Raw genomic sequence first — 14,834 nt, 5'->3', positions numbered from 1 at the left:
TCCAATTTGTTAGTGTGTATTAGTAATAAAGCTACTAAGTTTCTCTCCATCTCCCTGTCTCCTGTGTTCTGAATTTAGAACGAGAAGAGCAGGGTTACTTGCCGCCTACCCAGTGTCACCTGTCACAGCTCCACCGAGAAAAATGACTAGACAGCACTTACAGAAACATTCTCTTCTTCCTTGACTTCATAACTAACGTACATTGTTCAAAGGCCACGCCAACTCGAAAGAGAGAAAAAGTTGAAAGGAACCATTTTAGGAACAAACATAGAAAGTCAGACAAACTGAGGACACAGAGGAGTACATCTGAAATGAAAGAACATGACAAAAGAAGAAAAAAAACTAAGTGAAACAGAGATAAGTAATGTACCTCATAAAGAGTTCAAGGTAACGGTCATAAAGATGCTCCGTGAACTTGGGAGAATGAATGGATCCAGTGATAACATCAACAAAGAGATAGAAAATATAAAAAAGAACCAATCAGAGCTGAAGGATACAATAACAGAAATGACGAATACACTAGAGGGAATCAACAGCAGATAAGAAGATGCAGAAGAACAGATCAACAATTTGCAAGACAGGGTAGTAGAAATCATCCAAGCCAAAAAAAAAAAAAAAAAAAAAGAGAGAATTTTAAAAATGAGGCTAGGTTAAGGGACCTGTGGGACAACATCCAGTGTAATAATACTTGCATTCAAGGGGTTCCAGAAAAAGAAAAGAGAAACGGGCAAAGAACTCATTTGAAGAAATAAAAGCTTCATTTTAAAAATTCAAATATTTGTTTGATTTAGCTATTTATAAAATGCTCTACAATCGCTCAGCAAGATATTTTATGAAAGTTGAAACAAAGGTGGTATAAGTCAAAAAAAAAAAAAAGGAAAAAGAAAAAAGAGTGCCATAAGTAAGAAAGCAATTAAAGATGTATTCTCGTGTAAGAAAACAGCAAATCTTTTAACTTAAAAGAGAAATTAACCTTTTTAGTGTTACAAGTTGATTTCATTCATAAAAAGGACTTACCGTGGATTCTTTTTTTTTTTTTTTTTTTTTTTTTTTTAAGTAGCCTCCATGCTTAGTGTAGAGCCCAATGCAGGACTTGAACTCATGACCCTGAGATCAAAACCTGAGCTGAGATCAAGAGTTAGACGCTGAACTGACTGAGCCACCCAGGCACCCCCATGGATTCTTCTAAATAGTAAACATTCATAGGTCGTTAAGTGTTTGGAGGACGATCATTCACTGACACACAGGGGTGCAAAAACTGGATTATAGCAAAACTTTCAAATGTTTATGAACCACTGCCAACTGAAAATAAGTCCAAGCATCTGAGTGTACCTGCGGTTAGCAGGCAATAACATTTACTTTCTAAAATCAAATTTAAATGAAAGCTTTTCAAGAAATTTAACATGGGTCAGTCTAGTTATATTTACTGAATAGAGTTAATGCTAGGTGTCTCTTGTGGTGCACCTGGGTGGCTCAGTTGTTTTTAGTGTCCAAATCTTGATTTTGACTCAGGTCATGATCGCATGGTTTTGAGACTGAGCCCCACATTCGGCTCTGTGCTGAGCATGAAACCTGCTTGGGATTCTCTTTCTCCCTCTCCTTTTGCCCCTCCCCTGCATGCACTCACTCATTCTCTCGCTAAAATAAAATAAAAATTAGTATCTCTTGGAAATGAGAGATCAAGGGACTAAAATATATATATAAAATTTACCTCAGTTCTTTCTTAGCACATATAATTATGACTTTTACTTCATATGTATTAGTTACTTAAACAACTCAGAATTTCACCAAATTAAAAGCAACTATTATATCAGATATCTGAAACCCAAACTAAAACAGATAATATAACTCACCTTCCACAAGGAAGTCTCCCAGTAGTCATATGACGGCCGTGGGTTTAAGGTAGGAATCACTAAGTTCCCTCTTGGAGTAAGGTTTCCATTGAGCACTAAATTATTTTCAAAATGTCCACAATAAGGTGGTTCCAGGCCTGGGCTCACACTAAGGGTCCTGAGTAAAGTTTGGTGCTGCTGTCTCTCCTCAAGAAGTTTTGTATTTGCTCTCTGGCAGTCTCTCCTTAGCCCTGTGAAGATTAAAAAAACACAAATACATTTTCTTTTTACCTAAATCTTTCCTAAATGACTTACGTTTTTTAAGTTTCCATAATAGTAAATAGCATTTGCCTTTGAACAGTGTTTTAACACTGAACATGTGACACAGCACACCTACTATCTAAAATTATACTTTTAAAATTGTTCTAAAGAAATGCTTATGATTCCAGGGGGATTCCTAACAATTCAGACCAGGAAAGGGAGAGAAGTGGCTATCAGTGATGTACATGGCTTAACAAATAATACTTGCTGTCTTCTGGAGTGGCTGTACTGACAGGATCCTTCAGGATGCCATTATATATACATACTTATATTTAGGAAACCTGTTCACAGATATAAAACTAAACCATCCCTCAAAGACATTTTCAAGCGTTTGCTTTCACCACTCTTGTACATTTCACTCATTATCTCAAAGAAACTGAGCATCTGACACTGACGAATCATTGAGACCAACAATCTCTAGGGGAGATAGTAGATGGCAGAGTGTGATCAGAAAGAACTAAAACAGCTACAGAGGCAATTAGCTTGTAACAGTCACCAAGGCACTGGAGGCAGAATCTGCCCTTTCTGTCTTCCGTCTTCCACATGCCTCCCTCCCACCACGGTGCTCTTTTTAGCCACTCTGGGAATTATGCTACCCTTCAGCCCTGTGCGAGTCTTTCTGTATTTCACCTGGATGCCTTTATGTAAAGTAGAAAAAGCATAAAGGATGGTTTGTCTCAAGGCCCACTCTAGTAATCATACCAAAGATCACAATCGAGAGAATAAATGTACCAAGCTGCCAGGATGAGTAGTAGTAGTACTTGACCTTTTAGGTTAAAGATGTAATCTTCCAAAAAGAAACTCATCGACATTTCAATTTAGGGTAATTCTGACAAGCAATTTTATAATAATATGCTTCTAAATGAGAAAGCTTCAAACAATGCACTTAAAGACTAGCAGATCCGATCGATGGAAAATATACAGGGCGGGGGGTGCGGGGGGGGGGTGGGGGAAGAGGTCCTGTAAAAGCGAAAAAAAGAGGAGGGATGCAAACTGTCCTGGACTAACATTTCAAAGGTAAGTTCACTTAGAAACATCATTTTCCAAAATGACACCATCTAGTTGGCTTGCACTTCCTACTCATCTCATGATCTTGGCTCCACAGACATTATGCTGTGGAGGCAAATTAATAAGCTAAATTTCTTGTCTATGATTCTCTTTTGACTTACCTGTTCAGCTTATTTCTCAAGGACTTTCTAACTTTTAATTCTTCTAGGTAGAGTTGCCTGTAGGTTTCCAACTCTGTTTTAGTAGAATCTTCTTGAGAAGTCTTCATTGTAGAGACCTATTCCAGATCTCTAATTCTAAGTTCCATTTAACTTCTCGCTGAAGCATGAGCATTTTCTCTTAACTGGTCCAAATGTTCTCAAGCTGCTGCTTGTGCCTAAAGCAAATTAACAGGATAGTTTTAAAATAGCTATAATCTGAATAATTAATTATACCTGTTTCCTTTAGTTCGGAGTCAATGATTCAGAGAGCAATTTTAAATGAAAAAAAGCTCAAGTGTAAAATATTTATCATCAATGTCAACTGAATTAAATATGATTTATAAAATTAAAGTTCAATCATTCTTGTATTAGTATTCACGCAATCTGATAATTCAAATAATAGAATCAATGACAAAAATTTAGAAGTCAACAATAAACTTAATAATCCAAGTACAGTGCAATTTTTAAATCATAATTTTTCTTTTCCTCTTAATAGTGAGACTAGTTGTTTAAACCATCATTTTTTCTTATCCTCTAGATTTAGTAGGAATAACGATGAAAACTGAAATGTTTAAAGGGAGGAACAAATGCCTCCAGGAATCTACAAATTACCATAAAGCAAGTAGAGGAAACCCCTACAATACATCTATCCAAAATGTAATTTGCAGTGAAATGAATTACAGCACATTACAGATCAATCAATTAACCTGTAAAAACAGGTCGACTTCGTGTCATTTTTCTACTATGTCCAGTCGTGCTCTTTCTTCAATCTCCCGTTTATACTCTTCCACTTGACCGCGTTCTACCATATTCATTTCCATAAATTGTTTCAATTTTACTACTTCTTGCTGTAACTTCTTGTTATTGCTCTCTAGTTTTTCACGTTCTTCTTCGAAAGCTTTCATTGATAATAACTCTTGTTGAAGAACTTGATTTTTTTTTGCATCCAGGTGTAGACATTTTGAAGATGTAGTTTCCAGTTCTGTTGTAAAGACATCAGCCTGCATGAATAAAACACTATAGTTTGGAAGTGGAGTGAAAAGAGTCTAACTCAAAACTACTATCAAAATGTGTTTTTCAGATTTTAAGTAATCTCTACGCCCAGTGTGAGGCTTGAACTCACAATCTCAAGATCAAGAGTAACTGAGCCAGCCAGGCACTCAAATTTTTAAATAAACTCATTTGCAATAAAATGTTACCTGTCTTAGTATGTGGAACCATAAACAACTCAGAAAATCAAGAGACACGTTAAAGACATCAGGTGTTACTGAAATAGATCTTTGCTATCATTCTCTTTACTACACATTTGCACTTGATTCTATACTTTTATTTTTCTATGATTTTTTCATATCTTTCTTTCATACAATAAGTCCCCTCTTAGGAGAAAGTCTCTTAGCCCTTCCCGCATCTTAACACTCCATAACTTTTAAAGACGTTTTAGCAATATCATATTGACTTATGTATGCCCAAGTCAAAAAATACGTCTCAAGATAAGACTCTGAAAATAAGACTCTAACTCATGAATCTAGAAGTAATGATTCTAATGCCACGGCCTGTTTCTGAACAGCAAATGTTTTATGCTAATTTGAACTGCATTCCCAGGAGAAATGATTCTCTGGGATGTGTTAAGAAATCACATCTCCCAGTATAAAACTTTAATTGAATGATCCACGTATTTTTTTGAGGCAAAAACAAAAATTTAATTCAATACTGTTATCTTGTAATCCTTTGTTACTTTCTAGAAAATAAGAGATAATACTAAACAACAACAACAACAACGACAAAACTGGCTGGAGTTTCAGTGATGCTGAGTTGGGAAGGACTTCCATCCATTCTATATGATTGGTAAGACAGGGTGAGTGGATGTGGTGGTTTTATAAATTCGTTGATACTTCTGTGAAAATCCCTCCCCTTAAATATATGCTGGCTTCAGTAACTGGTTTCTAGTGAACAGAATATGCAGAACTGCTGTGATATTTAAGGCCAGCCTAGAAAATGTGATACAGCTTCCATCTTTCTTTCTCTAGGGAAGCTCACCCTTAGAACCCAGCCACCACGTTGTGAGGAATACCAGGCTACCTAGTGAGTCTTCATGTACATACTCCAGCTGAGACTAGCCAACGTCCTAGCCAAGGCCAGCCTCAACAGCCAAACACGTGTGTGAACAAGCCTTTAGATGATTCTAGTCTCCAGCTTCCAGTTATGCCAGCTGATGCCAAATGAAGAAGAAATGAGTTGCCCTACTCTGCTCTCCCTAAACTAAAGACTGGTGAACAAGAGACATGCTGTTTTGAACTACTAGGTTTTGAGGTGGCTTATTAGGCAGCAGTAAATTGCTACCACAGATACTGATACTAAAAATGGTGTGCTGCTATTCAAAAAAACCTAAAACTAAACTTCCTTTGAACCAGGAGGTAGGCTGAACCTGGAAAGATGTAGAAAAGCATAAGAATGAGACCGAAAAAGGGCCTCCACAAGACTCTTAGTGGAAACCTGATGGCCTGTGAAGAGGCTGACAGCAAGGGTTTCTAAGCAAGTGAAGAAAATGACACTGGAGGAAAGGGAAGTCATGCTACAAAATACCTGAAAGTAAAACGGATAGGAAAGAGAAACTAAAGAAAGACTATGCAACTGCAAGGAACCAGGACTTACTGGGTTCAAGTATCTGTTTCTCGTTTACAGCCTCTCTACATGTTGAACTGTCAAATAATGCTAAAATAAAGAAATGGCTTTTGGGTTAAGAGAAAATCCAGGGTGCTACCAGGAAAACAGAAAGATTTAAGGTATGCCTCCAATTTCTTTAAGGATCTTGAGTATAAGATTTTTTTTAAAGTGGGTTCCACACCCAACATGGGGCTTAAACTCAGCACCCAGAGATCAAGTGTCACATGCTCTACCAACTGAGCCAGCCAGGAGCCCCAAGAGTAGACGAATTTTAAAGGCATTGTCTTAATATAAGAGCTTCACAGGAAACCTGAAGCGAAAAGCTTATCTCAAAAGGACTTGGGAGGGTCGCTTTGCTAAAACACGGCATGAAATCCAGTAATATTTACAGAAAACTAAAAAAAGTTAGAGATTTATAATAGCAAAACATACTATTTGCTACCTTGGACTAAAAGAGACCAAATAGTGCAAAATGAAAAGAGGCTTTGGGTCTTAGAAATCCCACAGGGAGGAGGCAGGATGAAAAAACTGCTGCAAATACAGGTCATTCCTTATGAAAAGGAAGGAACCAAGAGTTTAAAGAGTAAAGAAAGGGAAGAGACATGGAGAAAGTATTCCCGTGGTTAGGACTAAGTCCTAACTTAAGAACTGACAGCGTACATCAGGCTCTATTTCAAAACTCTTATGGACTAGGGTGCTTCCCATCTTCTTTTTCTGAATGGGACAGTCTTCAGCAGTTGACTAGAATGTTGCATTTGTGAGTGATAAATAACTGTCTCTTTCGTTCTCAAGTCCTCATATTGAGAACCCTTGCACTCAAGGGGCTATACTTCAGATACCATAACCCAGGCAGCTTATCCCCACTGCACCTATGATAGTAAGATCTTGGACTCAAGCCCTGAACCTAATGCCATGATAACTGAGACTCGCAGGAGGTATTGGAGGGGGAGGGGAGTGAATGTATTTTTCAGGTGGGAGGAATACAAACATTTGTGGCCAGTGGGTAAATTATATTGCTTTTTAAAGGTGTCCATAGGTTTTAAATATTAATTCCATTTTAAAAAAAGGCCATGGAACAACTTAGTGACTTGCTCCTAATGAACAGAATATGTGACTATGATCCTGTGTGTATTCCAAGCCTAGGTGACAAAAGGCGATACAGCTTCTGCCTTGCTCTGTATCTCAGGCTGCTTACTTGGAATCTAGCTCCCCATCTAGTGAGGAAGCCTAGGCCACAAAGAGGGTCTAGGTGTGTCAGTTTAAGTGTTTCTGCTGCCTCCTGAACTGAAGTCCAAGGCAACAGCCAGCATCAACCACCAGACGTTAGTGAACAAATCTTCAAATGGATCCAGCCCCAAACCTTTCAGTTGCCCCACCTGAAGCTGAGCGGGGCAGAGACTAGCTGTCCTGGCCACACTTTTCCTAACAGATTTGTGAACAAAAGAAATCTAACCTTTGGGGAGTTTGTTAAGAAAAAAACAAAGATGATAAATTGCAAAGTGGATGAAAAAAAAAGAGATGACACCTAAACTTGTATAGGAGAAATTGGTCTCCATTAAAGTAGGATGTAATAAATGTTAAGATTAATTTATTAACAACCAATGGTGCTAATGAGAAGAAGCAGATAACTAGAAGCAAGATCTAAGAAGTTTTTCTCTCAGTTTTTCCCCAGTTAGGATCATATTAGCTGCTCATTTTCCATATGTGGCCTTTATTATATTGAGGTATGGTTCCTCTAAGCCTACTTTGTTGAGGTTTGTATCATGAATGGATGTTATAGTTTGTCAAATTCTTTTTCTGCATCTATTGCAATGATATGATTTTATGCTTTTTTGAAAATTATGTGATATGAGGTATCACATTCATTGACTTGCAAATATTGAACCACCCCTGCAAACCAGGGATAAATCCCATTTGGTTATAGTGAATGATTTTTTTTAATGTTTATTTATTTTTGAGAAAGAGCACAAGAGGGGAGGGACAGAGAGGGAAACACAGAATCTGAAATAGGCTCTAGGGTCCAAGCTGTCAACAGAGCCTGACACTGGGATCAAACCGACGGACCATGAGATCGTAACCTGAGCTGAAGTTGGATGCTTACCTAAGCCACCCAGCTGTCCCTGCCCCCGGTGAATGATTTTTTAATGTATTGTTGGATTCAGTTTGCTTATTTTGTTGAAGATTTTTGCATGTTCATCAGAGATGCTGGCCTGTAATTCTCTTTGTGGTGTCTTTATCTGGTTTTGGTATCAGGGTAAAGCTGGCATAGAATGAATTGGGAAGTTTCCCTTCTTTTTATGTTTTTCTGGAACAAGTTGAAAAGGACAGGTTAAACTTTCTTTTTCCTTTTTTTTTTTTTTTTTTTTTTTGGATTAGCTCTTCTTTACATGTTAAAATTTACGTCTGAAGTCATCTGGTCCTAGACTTGTGTTTGTTGAGAGTTTTTTGATTCCTGATTCAGTTTCCTTGCTGGTTATTGATTTTTTTCAAATTTTCTATTTCTTCTTGTTTTAGTTTGGTAAGTTATATATTTCTAGGAATTTATTCATTTCTTCTAAGTTGTCCAACTTGCTGGCTTACATTTTTTCACAACATTCTCTCATAAATGTTTGCATTTCTGTGGTGTTGGTTCTTATTTCTACTCTCACATTTGTGGTTTTATTTATTTTGGTCTTTTCTATTTTCTTGTTGATTACTCTGGCTAACACCTTATCAGTTTTATTAATTTTTACAAAGAACCAGCTCTAGGTTTCATTGATCTGTTCTAGTATTATGTGGTTTTTTTTTTGTCTATCATTCATTTCTTCTTTAATCTCTTTTTTAAATTTTATTTTGAGAGAGACCACACATGAGTGGGGGATGGGCAGAAATATAGAGGGAGAGAGAGGGAGAGAGAGAATCCAAGACAGGTTCCTTGCTGCCATCAGAGAGCCTAACACGGGGCTCGATCTCACAACTGTGAGATCATGACCTGCGCCAAAATCGAGAGTCAGACACTTAACCATTTAAGCCACCCAAGGGCCCCCTGTTCTGATCATTATTACTTGCTTTCTTCTGCTGGCTTCAGGCTTCATTTGTTCTTTTTCTAGCTACTTTAGGTGTAAGGTTAGGTTTGAAATTTTTCTTGCTTCTTGAAATAGGCTCATATTGCTATGAACTTCCCTCTTAGGACCACTTTTGCAGCATCTCAAAGGTTTCAGACCATTGTTTTTTCATTTCCATTTGCATACACGTTTTTAAGCTTCTTCTTGTATCTCTTGCTTAACCCATTCCTGTGTAGTAGCACGTTATGCAACCTGAATGTATTGTTTTTAAAATTTAAGGCGTGTTTTTTGTTTGTGATCCATTCTTGACAATATTCCATGTACACTTGAAGCCAACGTGTATTCTCTTTTAAGATGGAACATTCTGAAAAAATCTCTTAAGTCCAATCTGGTCTGCTCTGTCATTCAAAACCATTGTTTCTTTTTCTTTCTTTCTTTATTTTTTTAATATATGAAATTTATTGCCAAATTGGTTTCCATACAACACCCAGTGCTCATCCCAACAGGTGCCCTCCTCAATACCCACCACCCACCCTCCACTCCCTCCCACCCCCCCCATCAACCCTAGTTTGTTCTCAGTTTTTAAGAGTGTATTATGCTTTGGCTCTCTCCCACTCTAACCTCTTTTTTTTTTCATTCCCCTCCCCCATGGATTCCTGTTAAGTTTCTCAGGATCCACATAAGAGTGAACACATATATCTCTCTTTCTCTGTATGTCTCAAAGCCACTGTTTCTTTGGTGATTTTCTGTTAAGATGTATTTGTTGGTGATTTTTTTGTTAAGGTATTGATGTAAATGGGGTGTTAAAGTACCCTATTACTGTCTTATTAATTAGTTCCTTTATGTTGGTTATTGTTTTATGTACTTGAGTGCTCTCATGGTGGGTGCATAAATATTTACAATTGTTAGATCTTCCTATTGGATTGTACCCTTTATTATGATATATTAGCATTCTTTGGCTCTTGCTTCAGTCTTTGTTTTTGGTTATTTATTTTGAGTGAGAGTTGGGGAGGGATATAGAAAGGGGGAGAGATAATTTCAAGCAGCCTCCATGCTGTCAGCCTGGAGCCCAACATGGGGCTCAAAGCCACCAGTCATAAGATCATGACCTGAGCCAAGACCTAGTCGGTCGCTCAAATGACTGAGGCACCCAGGTGCCCCACAGTCTTTGTTTTAAAGACTCTTTTGTCTAAAAAAGTATCGCTATTTTTTCTTTTAACGTGATAAATTTTTCTCCATCCCCTCGCTTTCATTTTTTTTAATAGAATTTATTGTCAACTTGGCTAACATACAGTGTGTATAGTGTGCTCTTGGCTTGGGAGTAGATTCCCGTGGTTCATCACTTATAGACAACACCCAGGGCTCATCCCAACAAGAGCCCTCCTCAATGCCCACCACCCACTTTCCCTTCTTACCCACCGCCCCCCTCAACCCTCTATTTGTTCTCTGCATTCAAGAGTCTCCTATGGTTTCCCCCTCTCCTACTCTGTTTGTAACTATTTTTCCCCTTCCCTTCCCCCACGGTCTTCTGTTAAGTTTCTCAAGTTCCACATAGGAAAAAAAACATACGATATCTGTCTTTCTGTGACTTATTTCACGTAGCAAAATACCTTCTAGTTCTATCCATATTGCAAGAGACAGCACGATTTCACTCTTTCTCCTTGCCAGGTAGTATTTCAGTGTATATATAAACCACATCTCTTTGTCCATTTATCATTTGGTGGGCATTTAGGCTCTTTCCACAATTTGGCTATTGTTGAAAGCACTGCTATAGACATTGGAGTACATGTCCCCCTATGAATCAGCACTCCTGTATCCTTTGCATAAATTCCCTGTAGTGCTATTGAGGGATCGTAGGGTAGTTCGATTTTCAATCGTTTTTGCAGAACCTACGCACTGTTTTCCAGAGCGGCTGCACCAGTTTGCATTACCACCAACAGTGCAAGCATCCCCTCACTTTCAATCTGCAGGTGCCTTTATGTCTAAACTGAGGTTTTTATAGGCAGCATACAGATGGGTCTTGTTTTTTAATCCATCCTGTCACCCTAGGTCTTTTGGTTGGAGAGTTTATTCCATTTATATCCAAAGTAATTATTGACAGGTATGTATTTATTGTCATTTTACTACTTGTTTTGTGGTTGTTTCTGGAGATTTTCTCAAATCCTTTATTGTTTTTCTCCCTTTGATGTCTTTCTAATTTGCTTTAATGATATATTTGGATATGATAAGCATTAATTTGTATATCACCTCTTCTGCGTGTAGCAGTCTATATTAAGTTGATGGTCACTTAAGTTAGAGCTCATTTTTTTTTTCTCCTCTCCATGTTTTCATAAGGTATTATATTGTATAAAATTTTGGGGCATTTCTTGACGATTTTTTTTACAGAAATATACAATTTTACTGCTTTTACATTTCCTGCCTTTATACTGTCACTTTTGATCTCTCCTTTCCACTCAGAGTCCCTGATAATATTTCTTACAGGCTGATTTAGTGGTCACAAACTCCTTCCATTTTTGTTTGAGAAATTCTTTATCTCTCCTTTTATGAATGATAGCCTTACTGGATAGGGTATATTTGGCTGCAGATTTTTCTCATTCAGCACTTTGAATATATCATGCCATTTCCTTCTGCCTTGCAAAGTTTCTGTTGAAAAATCTCCCGCTATCCTTGTGGGTTTTCCCTTGGAAGTGAATGACTTGTTTTGCTGCTTTTAAGATTTGTAGCAGTGGGGCGCTTGCGTGGCTCAGTCGGTGAAGCATGACTTGATCTTAGCTCAAGTCATGACCTCGCAGTTCGTGGGTTTAAGCCCTCCAGTGGGCTCTGCACTGACAGCACAGAGAGTGCTTGGGATTCGCTCTCTCTCTCTCTCTCTCTCTGCCCCTCACCTGCTTGTGTCTGCGTTCTATCACAGAAAAAAAAACACTAAAAAAAAAAGATGTTACCAATATATTTTGCAAATTTAATTACATGTCTTGGGTGTTGATGCTGATGGAAGTTCTCTGTTCCTCCTGGATCTGGATGTCTGTTTTCTTCTCCACATTAGGGAATTTTTCAGTTATTGTGTCTTCAAATCAATTATCTGTCCCCTTCTCTCTGTCTTCTTCTGGGACTCCTATCATGATTGTTTTTACATTTGATGGAGTCACCGAGTGCCTTAAGTCTATTCTTGCATTGGATAATTCTTCTTTGTCTTCTTCAGCTTCACTGCTTTCCATTACTTTGTCTTCTAGGTCATTAATTTGTTCCTCTGCTTCTTCCAGCTTGCTGTTCATTTTTACTTCACTCTTCATCTCTGATTCTTGAACTCTTTTATGTCTGTGGTAAGTGTCTCTCGGATGTCTTTCATTCTTTCCTCAAGTCCAGTGAATATCCTTATGATCATGGTTTTAAATTCTCTATTAGGCGTGTTATTTACATCTGTCCCATTTAGGTCTCTGGCCATGGCCTTATCCTGTCCTTTCATTTGGGATAAATGCCTCTGTCTTTTCATTTTGTCTAAGTATCTGCAGCTTCTGTGTGTTAGAGAAGCCAGTTACGTCACCTGCTCCCGAAAGTAATGGACTTAGGAAAAAGACGTCATGTAATGCCCAAGGTCTAGCACTTCAGGGAGTGTCACCAGTGTGTGCTGCATGTCTTCTGCTGTTGTGTTCTGGCTATGCTATCCTTCAGGCCAGTCGTCTGCAGAGGCTCTCCTTGCCTGGGCTGGTGAGTGGTCCCTGGCCTGAATATAGCAAGTTTTAACTAGGTGTGCTCTGGTCTGCTTAGGAAATGAGACCTGTCACCACCTCTACTGGAACTGAGGCCAAGGGAAACTCTCTGGTTGGGAGATGTGGTGTGGGCAGGCATTTGTTTGTCTTGGTCTTCTGGGGGAGGGGTCTGCTGTGCTGGAACTCAAGCAAGAGTGACTGAGAAAGGTAGTTCCACCAGAGTACAAGGGGGTGGTGTTTGGTGTAAGCAAGTTAGGTAGCCAGTGTTAGCAATGCACTGCTTCCTGCAGGTAGCTTTATGTTTGTGGTGAGGGGCAGGAGAAGGAGATGGTGCCAGCCAGCAGTTTTGTTCCTACAGACAGGTCTCTCTGAACTTTGCCTCTGAGGGATGTGCTCTGAGAAGAGCAAATAATCTCCCCAATGTGTGCCCCAGGCACTCTTCAGACCACTGTACCCATGCTATATGCTCCCACGTTGTTTGCCTGCCCTCTGTCCAAGAGCAGTGCAGTACCTCAGGGCACTAAACCAGCTAAACCGGATGCCCTTTAAAACTCCAGACCTTAAGCAGTACTGGTTGCAAGAACTCACGAAATGCAGCCCCTCTTGTTTTCCAAGCCAGTGGCTATGGGGAAATGTTCTCTTTGTGCGTTCCCCTGTACGTTCCTCTCTCTCACCCTTACCCACAACCTCGACTCCCTCCCCTCTGCAGCAGCCAGGATCTGTTTCTCTTCTAGATGACATTTCTGCATCAAGGACCTTTTTTGATGTGGCCTCTTCTCTCCCTTTTGTTGTGGAGTTTGTTCTGTCAGTCTTCAGGTTGATTTCTGGGGTATTTAGGGTGAGCTGATTGTTATCTAGTTGTATTCGTGGGATGAAGCAAGCCTAGAGTCCTCCTACTCCTCTGCCATCTTCCTGTCTTTAAGATCTTTTTCTAAAATTCCCTTCAATTCCAACAACTCTTACAAGTAGGAAGGAATGCCTCTTTAGAATGTCCTCTCAAGTTAAGGTAGGAGCACAGAGACATACGATTTGAAGCACAATAGTTGAAAAACTAGAAAGGGTCAATTTGATAACCAAAATTTGGTCTTTGATCTGATTTCAATTAAAGGAAATAGGCAGCTTTGAGTATTTTTTAATCCATTGAATGCTCAATCTTCACTCTCCTTTCCTCAGTGAGGAAATAAAGAGACTGTTATGGAATCATTTTTCATCTTTTCAGTAGCAAAACAAATGTACTGTCTGTTAACACTACTTAAATTAACTGCACATTCTCCTTTACTTACTCCAACCTTGTTTGTGTGGGGAGGTAAGACCATTTCATCTTTGTGTTGTCCCACAATGCTTCTCCATATCACACAAGTTGGCTTCAAAAGTTTGTTGTCATTCAAATTACCAATCTACTATTTGTCTCTGATAAATCAACTTAATACTACTTCACTTTGTACAGCTATAGTATTTGAATGATCTAATGTCTATTCCATTATTTACACACTGAACTATAACTTATGGCTATGCCTATCTTTCTATTTAAGTGCAAGAAGGGGAAACAGGCTACTGTGTTTTCCAAGAATGTAGGATCTGTGCCAAGAACAGGAATAACACAAGTGTTAATTTGCAAGATAACTAGGAAGAAGTTTTCATAAAATTTGATATGGTACTGGCATAAGGACAGACATATAGATCAATGTATTAACATTGAGAATATAAAAATAAACTCTCACATTATAGTGAACTGATTTTCCACAAGGGTGGCAGACAAATGGAATAAGAATAGTCTTTGTAGCAAATGGTACTGGGACAAATGGATATCCACATGCAAAGTAATAAAATCAGACCTCTACCCCATTGCATATATACAAAACTAACTTAAAATCTAAGAGCTGAAATGATAAAACTCTTAGGAAAAAGCTTAGGTCTATATGTTTATGACTGGATTTGGCAATGATTTCTTAGACATGACACCAAAAGAGAAAAGCAGATTAAGAATACTTCATCAAAATTAAAAATACTATGCTTCAAGTATCACCATCAAGAAAGTGAAAAGGCAAGTGACTAGGA

At 38.5% G+C, this 14,834-nt stretch overlaps 1 pseudogene; it reads right to left on the bottom strand.

Annotated features, from left to right (window-relative positions):
- LOC128774141 (ankyrin repeat domain-containing protein 26-like) overlaps positions 1-14,834 on the bottom strand; it is a 50,179-nt pseudogene that overhangs the window by 5,258 nt on the left and 30,087 nt on the right.

The sequence above is a fragment of the Panthera pardus genome, unplaced genomic scaffold, assembly GCF_024362965.1.
Source record: "Panthera pardus isolate Hobbes unplaced genomic scaffold, ASM2436296v1 HiC_scaffold_299, whole genome shotgun sequence".
NCBI classification, from domain to species: Eukaryota; Metazoa; Chordata; class Mammalia; order Carnivora; family Felidae; genus Panthera; species Panthera pardus.
The sequence above is the reverse complement of the archived record's forward strand: the minus strand, read 5'-3'. Positions and strand labels throughout refer to the sequence as shown.